At 37.9% G+C, this 8261-nt stretch overlaps 1 protein-coding gene across 2 annotated transcripts in view; it reads left to right on the top strand.

Moving 5' to 3' along the window:
- Positions 1–2432: 2432 nt before the first annotated feature.
- The window catches only part of LOC113501861, a gene marked incomplete in the record, with an annotated part of 64630 nt that continues 58801 nt past the window's right edge, over positions 2433–8261 (top strand). Inside the window, 1 exon segment of one of the 2 annotated variants that reach the window (XM_026883155.1) lies at positions 2433–2850. 2 annotated transcript variants of the gene reach the window in all.

The raw sequence follows: 8261 nt of genomic DNA, 5'->3' as shown, positions 1-8261 counted from the left end.
GACCATCAGAAGAATGCATACAACTTTAGTATATAAATACTTACAACTTGTTTCTGAGGATCCTCTTGTATAGTATTGGCAATAGTGACTACAAAATAAGAGTAATTGTTTCTGGGAGGGGTGGAAATAAAGTACGTAGTACGTTGTCTGACTTTCATATGTTTTTTTCCAGCTTGGATGATTGTTCAATATTGGTTGAAATTTGATATTATCCATAAAAGTAATACTTAATAGTTACACAAATAATAATGAAAGTAACGTATCTTTTCAATTTATCTAATTGAAATCTAAAATGTTAAACTCTTGTGAACTGGATCCAGAAGTACTAATTTTGAATCTACATATATGGAAACTGTTCAGGAAAAATCCAAATCAACTAAGTTCCATTGAGAACGAGTAGCTTAGTCGCTCTGATCATCTCAGTAATTGACATGTTCTTGGAGTCCATGAATATTGATGATTAGTCATTTCCGCTGCAATATAAACAAATCACCTTTATTCTGGTCGCGTACAGTAATTAGTATTAGTGGTTCATACAGGCTGTTACTGTGAAGGCTGTGAGGCGAGCTGAATGAAGCTCTAGCGCCACCGGGTGAGGCCGCCGCGAGGAAACCTGTTGACTTGCTACATATGTATACGAACTAGGAGGAATTATATCGCGAGAGCAAAGTTGCGCGCGTGCAAAAACATAATTCTTGAAGGATTTTAAGATCAAAATATCATGAAATGACACCACACACATAAGTTCAACTTTAATGATTGTCCATTTACTGTTTTATTACTTAACATAACTTATAACTTGTTTTCCTTAAGTTTCATTCAGATGATTTGTATAACTAATATCAGCGGGTTTCCGTTTTGTCAAATTATACAGTTACAGGGTATACTGCTGCAATTTATTTTGGGGTTTACTGGCGAATCCAAATGTACTAATTATTAGCAAATATTACACGATCTGTTATTCCTCGTAGGATGGGTGGGCGATTATTAGTAACGGATGATGTCATATAACAAACACTACCTACTTGTGCCTTAAACACACTGAATTGATTTCGACGGCCTCGGCCTGAGGTCTTAGGCCTTAGATAAGGCCTACGCGTTTAGGTATATCCTAGGTGATCTAATGAAGACATAAAGCCTATAGTAGTTGCGTGCAGCTTGCTGTTCGAGGATCTAATGCGACTTGCACTTGTTATTAAATATAATTGTAAGATAGTATAACATCACCAAAAGATGTTAGTTTCTCATTAGAATGTTAAGCTCTTTTTGCCATATCGTAGTGTAATTAAATTTGATGTTTTCCTTATTTGTTTGAATAGGATTATGTCCAATAGTGCACAGATGGTTAAGAGCTAACATGATTTTATTGAAGTAATAAAACGTTAAGAACTAGAACAAATAAAAAATTGCCAGCTATGGAAATTCAGCTCCATAAACAATGTTACAAGGCGAACGGATTCTTTAAATTCAATCGTTCGAGTATGGGAGCTGTAAGTATCCGTGGCCGTAATTCTGGTATTTTTATGGTCCTTATCGAGGCCGTGCGACTCTCAGGCCTCATTATGTAATATCTACTACGTAATGCTCGGGATCTTGGATCGAAGCACCAGGCTTTACGGTAAGCAGACAAATTGATGGCATTCCTGCCTCACACTAAACTGGTTCAGTTAATATGCAGTGAGGTACCGAACAAAATGATGTTCACGTGCGCAAAAAGTAAACCGCGAGGCGAACCCAAATCAGAGCCCCGTTACTCGGCAAATATTCCCGAACCATCAATAACTGATAACCATCAATAAATAAGAACTGTCACAGATTCTTTTTATTTCTGTGCGATAAATTTCATACCCTTCGGCTCTAAGTTTGGAGATAAGTGAGAGAACCTAATTTTTTGGCGGTGCGGGTCGGCCCGGCTAGCTGTGCGCCGGAGCAGGCGCCGGTTCTGGTTTTCCAACAATGGCGTCTGGCCGGCATTGTCCACTATCACCGCCATCGCCACCGCCACCCATTGTGCAACGTCTACCACTTTTCGATACATTATTGTCTTTGAGATTATCTCTTGGAACATTTATTGTTATAATTTTGTTTATGAATCATTACTTTCATTGTTCGTTAGCTTCTATGGTGTGTTCAGGTATTATTTGTTTACTATTACGAACCAATTAGATTCCGGCAAGTTGTAGACGACGTTAATTTGTTACAATTTATAATCAAATGTAAGAGCATAGTAAATGTACTGATAGCTACAAAATATGTGTGTCGTTATACGCTGCCATAAACGTTAGCTGTCGAAGAACAGGCTTTTATCACATCAGAATAAATAACACACTTAGACTAATTAGAGTCGTATGGGTGTATTGTGGCATCGCTTTCTCGGAACGCGTTTCGATAAGTGTTTTATCTTTTAGGGCACGAAAGCCTGCAGGAGAGGGTTGAGGGAGGAGTAGGAGGTGCGCGCGCGCATCCCGCGGCCGGCGGCGGGCGCGGGTCACTTCGCGCAGTGATCGCTCGGACGCCGACCGCGCCGCACGCCACGTCGACCCATGCTCGCACGCTCGAAGCCGCTCCACGCGAAAAAACACAATAAAACCAATCGACCCCGAGTGACCCCAAAAGTGCATACCGAGCGGCCGACACGAACGAAACGACTTCGCGAATATACTGAATTAAAACAACTAACACTAACGCTTCGCAATAACACGTGAGCTTTAATAACTGTTAATATAAGTTATAATTAACATAAAGGTGGAAATTGAACTGTGCACTGGAAGATACTCTAGTTTTGAGCGATTGTTTCAAATTTAAATGATAACGGGCGAGCTGTCCTAGCGGCCGGCGGCTGTGTTACAGGTAAGTTCTCAAGACTTGACGTCTGGGCTTGTGTGGCTCTCGGCGCTCAGCTGAGCGCTGCCCATGTCGTCGGCATTTGACAGTTTGTATTTTTTAAACGTGTCCGCGCATAAATTAAGCGCTCGGCACACGTATTTATTCATTTTACTTATGAGTGGATTAGTTATAGTTGGGCATAAGAGTGATGTGTCTGTGACATAGTGTTGCATGAGTAACATGGATGTAATGATCGCATGTTTGAGTGAGGATGTTGTTTGCTTACGTTGATGTTTGTCTCGCTGGCGGAATGCGCCGGCTTTGTCCCGCGTGTTGTGATCATAACAAATATCTTCGCGTCTAGGTGTGCGCCGGGGGCTTGTTTGCGCACCTGCTTCTTGGATTCTTGTTGGTGCCTACTCCGCAGCGTAATCCTCAGTTTGAAGCTACTCCATCTAAATCTCATAACTATTTCCATATTTGTCATGAGTAGCCTTGTTTGCCGTCTGTTGCTCCTTGTAAGCCTAAATAAACGCCTTGTGGTCTTTATCGCCTATTTTGGTGGACACACAATGGTTGGTTGTCTCTGTGAGGTCTTAGTGACTCATAATCATTTTGATCGGGTATTTACTTTTTTGTAATTCTGGTCCTTTATAAGATTGACTTCACTTTGTGAACCTAGATGGAAGACTGTTCTAGACTGGTAGTTCGTCACTTGTTTTTATGAGTTTCCACCCACATTTAGTTTATAAATAATTTAGTTCCTACCTACTTAGGTATAATGTTTTCATCGTAGAGGTGACACAGAGTAATTTCGAAGTTCAATTAAAATTTAAAACCTACCCTTTGTGCACTGCGCAGTTTATTTTTCAACCGGCTTCAAAACGGAGGAGTTTCTGAATTCGTCGGGATTTATTATGTTTGTTAACATCGGACTAGAAAAAACGATTTTGTTGGTCCCATAAATTCAACAAGGTTGATCAGAATACCATCTGTTTTCGGCATTGTTTGAAATTTTTCAAAGTATTTTTTAGTCATATTAATTTAATTATTTATAGTTTGGTAAGATATTAAATGTTTGGTTAACAATGGTCTATTAGAGTATCATTGATAAAACTTAATTATGTTTAAGTTCCCACGCTCATTGGAGTAAAGTATAATCAAGTAAAAGCGCTGTTTTCTTTGTTAGAACTTAAACATCAAACAGTGCTATCTAATGTCTACCGAACTGTCTAACTACCCATAGATATACAAACGGGTTTTATGAATCATTTGGTACTTCTCACAGCGACCAAAACTTTAAGGCAACAATTTATTGCCAACTTTAGAAAGAGATTAGTTGATATAACTGTTCGGATTACCTTAGTTCTGGCACAACAGTTGTCAAATTACTCAGATCGGGAACTTAGTCACCGAGCTGTATGATCATAACGTCGTGATCAACAAATAGTTGACGAATGAGATATTACATCAGATAGCATCATCTGCGTGGAGTAACTAGAAACTCGTAGGTAATAAGGTAGACGAGATAAATATAGGGGTAGTGTACTTGAAGGGAACAGTTTTGAACTTGCAGGCTTTAGTTAAGGCCAAGAAACACGGCTGTAAGGACCGAATAGCGCGTCGATCTACTCGTAGCTAGGCCAGCGCAGGCGCACGCCACTGAACCTGCGCCTGCGCAGCGGGTCGCGATCAGGTTCAGGTTTCTCGAAATAATCTTACACGATGTTAAATAACACGGTTCCCACGCAGCTATTATTAAACGAGTTAATAAAACAATTATTGGTTTTAATAAACGTTTCCGTGTTATGAAAGTGAATTCGATAAAACTGACCGTGGGTTATTTGTTATCAATTCATGTAAAGGTTTTTATGATTTCTTTATGTTTGTTAAGTAAGTACACGATTCGTTGATCGTTAATTATGTCAACAATGCATTCGTTATTACATGCGAGTACCGATGTAGTCAAAACATTAGCGGTATTGTGTCAACGGCCGGTGTATCGCTTTTTTGCGAATGTTGCTCCATCGTTGAGATTCTTTTGTGCTTGTTGTATTGATTAATTTGGTCCTTTGTGATCATTTATACGGATCATTTATATGTCATCATTTATATTTTTATTTTATTTTGCTGTCAAATTAATTATAGACTATACAATGGTTATTTAACTGGCATTGATAAACTTGAGGAGGATTGCTTGTTTAATTACCCTAGTCGACTTCATGTTTTCTATACCAATACCAATATATACAATTTTACAAAGAACCTAGAACTATCTAGCTAGGTTGCAAATTAGGGACTTCGCGCTCAGAGTCATGGTTATTCCAAATTGTTATTTATCGATGTCAAAACGCAAGGTCAGAAATAACAAGGACCAATTATGAGTCTGTTGTGTAGGTCTCGCTTACACTGAGTTATTGTCTGTTTAGGCTCAGCCTACGCCCTAACACAAACAAATATTTAAAAAAGCTAGTAATTATAATAATTATAGGTGTGATGTTACATTTGGCACTGATGGCGTCTGATGAGTGGTGACGTCATGTCCGCGGGCGTAAGGCTCCGATTTGGTTAAATTATATCACTTATTTACCTACTTTGAATGTTTAGAGTATTCACTCAGATGGAACCAATCGTTTTCAAATGTTTTCAAGCAAATTGTTGCTTTGCGAAACTTGACATTTACAGAAACTGGAAATGCAGATTATATTTATTTCTAATCTAGATGCTTATTTGATTTGAGTTGATAAAGATATCTTTAAGTTATTTTCGTGTTTTCCATCAGCTTTATTATCAACCAAGGAAAAAAAATATAATTTTAGCTGTACCCCTGTCCAAAACCTATATAAATCGAAAATTATCCCTATATGAACATAAAATCTTGGAAACTATACTTTGCGATAATTCTGATTAAAAAAAATATCTGAGTGTCAGGTTTTTTCTCAATCTGTTAATTGGTTTTTGCGTGAAACAGGAACAAACATACAAACTTTCGCGTTTATAAAATTAGTAGGGTAATTAAATCTGAAGAGGACTGCTGACATACAAAATTATAGTTCATAGATATTAAGGTTTCGCTTTAGTAACTAAGTAGGTAATGCTTAAGTCTAGTCTTATTGTGAAGGTTTCGTTTGATGTTTGTCTGTCTGTCTGTATGCATGTACGAGTGTTACCGACACCACGACGGCCGTGACATATTCATTACACACTGATTCGACCGTAATGTTGACTTAACATTAAACGAAAGTCATACTTAATTAGCATAAAATATTTACCAAAATATGCAAGAGATGATCTTGTAAATGTTACGACCTTAATTAATGTAAGATACATAATTAAATAAGACTTAAGTTGATAGTTTATATCGGAGTCAAAAGATAATACACATTGAAAAAGACATCAAAATCTTACTGGTTTCATTTTGTTTCATTAAATTCCTTTTTGGGCACGGATATAAAAATAAGATATCTGCTTCTACAGATTAAGAAATACGTTCGTTGCATCAGGAAGTTACTTTCCATAATTACATTATTAATATCGTCTTAAGTCTCTGTGATATGAACATGCACAATCAGCATAAGTTTTGCACAATACCTTTAGCAATGGTTGTTTATCAGCCGGTGCTCATGTCGCAAGTCGTCTAGGCGCCTATTCCTAGCCGGTGCGGTATCACGCACGTGCCTATCACACAATTACCGCATATTGTACAACATGAGTTGAGTGGTCGCCTGTTGATCTGTTGGGTTCAAGTTGAGTAATGCAGTCCCTGTCGGGTGGCCAGCTGGCCGCCAATTACTAGCATTGTGCTCTCCTGTGTAGATACTTAATTTGTGGAATATGATATTCTTAAGTGTTCCACGATCGGGGCAGTTGTAATTTACTCAGATGATGAGTTTTTGTGGCCCCTATAACAAATAAAAATAAATACCATAGTTCATTTTTGATACTGGTTACCGACCAGCTGTATTAAACCGTATATTCTTTCAATAGGCTAATTTGTTATACGGTCAGTATGAGTCAGAAGGTAATCAAATCGAAGACAACAATTGTAACTACTTAATCATTACAAGTTTCGTCGTGAAAATAATTTGACAACTAATATTTGCATCAATTTAATGATTTTAGTACTTTACTATACTTAAGTAATTGTTCGCGACACAGGTAAAGCAATATCAGAGAAGGCTGGCTCCGGAAAGGTCAGGCGAGGTATGTGCTCCCGCGAGGATGCACATTTATGAAAACATGTATAAAGTTGGCTAAAAGTAGACGCGCTCGAAGCAGACTATGATTACATGGGTATGAATTCTATCGAGTGATCTTGTTCTACAGCGTATGATTTCCACACTACATTAGGGCGTTGCACGGTGTCGATCATTTTGCTGTTCCATCGGGGACAAACTGTCGCAGATGTTCATAATAGAAAGCTAGAGCTATGACTTGGCTAATAAAATTAGTCACTTCCATATGAATGCAGAGGCATAGTCGTCGAAATGTATAAATACGAAGAAATTATGTGTAGATAGAAAATAGTATTATACAACAACAAGAATAACAAATAATTTCCTTTGTTTACATTCTTTGCATAAGGCTATTGTTGTGACAGAAACACTCGTGACACACAAATAGCGGGAAGCAGCCTCTACACTAGCTGTTGTTTATCGACGGCATATTATGTAGAAATTATATCTCATTCCTAACAAACACAACATCACATATTTCCGTCGTAACAATGCCACAACAATACATAGAAACCATCTGTCTGGATGTCCTTTTACTTAAATATTTAGAATCCAGACTTACAATTTGCTTATGCACTGGACTATGAACGAATTTAGATAATTAGACTTGTCCTAAAGGGGTCCCATCACATGACCCCGCTTAGTATGAAAACACTAAAGAGTTCATACACAAATAGAGCGGGCGTTTATCCACAAATTGTATCTAATTGAACATTATAATTAATTAGCAGCTGGTATCATTTCTAATTCGGTGCATGACATGTAGGTAGGTCTGTGAACACAGATAGTGGTCATAGACCACAGCGCGTGGGTCGTTACCTATAGCCTGCAGATAGACGCGGCATGTTTACATAGACATTATAACTAATTATTATGTTATCATACCGTCTGGGTTGACCGGGGGTCGGGGAAGGTAGGCGATAATAGATTTATGTTAAGTAAACGATAAATGTTAAGATAATAAAGTTGGTATTGATTTACCGCTTAGGAGAATTAAAGCAGTTAGTAAAATAATACTGCATAAACTTGCAGCCCATTAGTAAGTTGTATGATATATTTACCTATACTAAAGTTAATTACACAATATCATACTTTGCCAAGTAGTTCTTAGTTTTATAGTATACTCTAATTCGGCAGTCCAGGCCCTTCTAGCTTGTGCTTCTTCTCCACAATTCCTTAGCAAATAACAGTCAAGTAAGT

Source organism: Trichoplusia ni, chromosome 16, assembly GCF_003590095.1.
Source record: "Trichoplusia ni isolate ovarian cell line Hi5 chromosome 16, tn1, whole genome shotgun sequence".
In the NCBI taxonomy this organism is placed as follows: Eukaryota; Metazoa; Arthropoda; class Insecta; order Lepidoptera; family Noctuidae; genus Trichoplusia; species Trichoplusia ni.
Note: the sequence above shows the minus strand (reverse complement) of the source record. Positions and strands in the feature narration are given on the sequence as shown.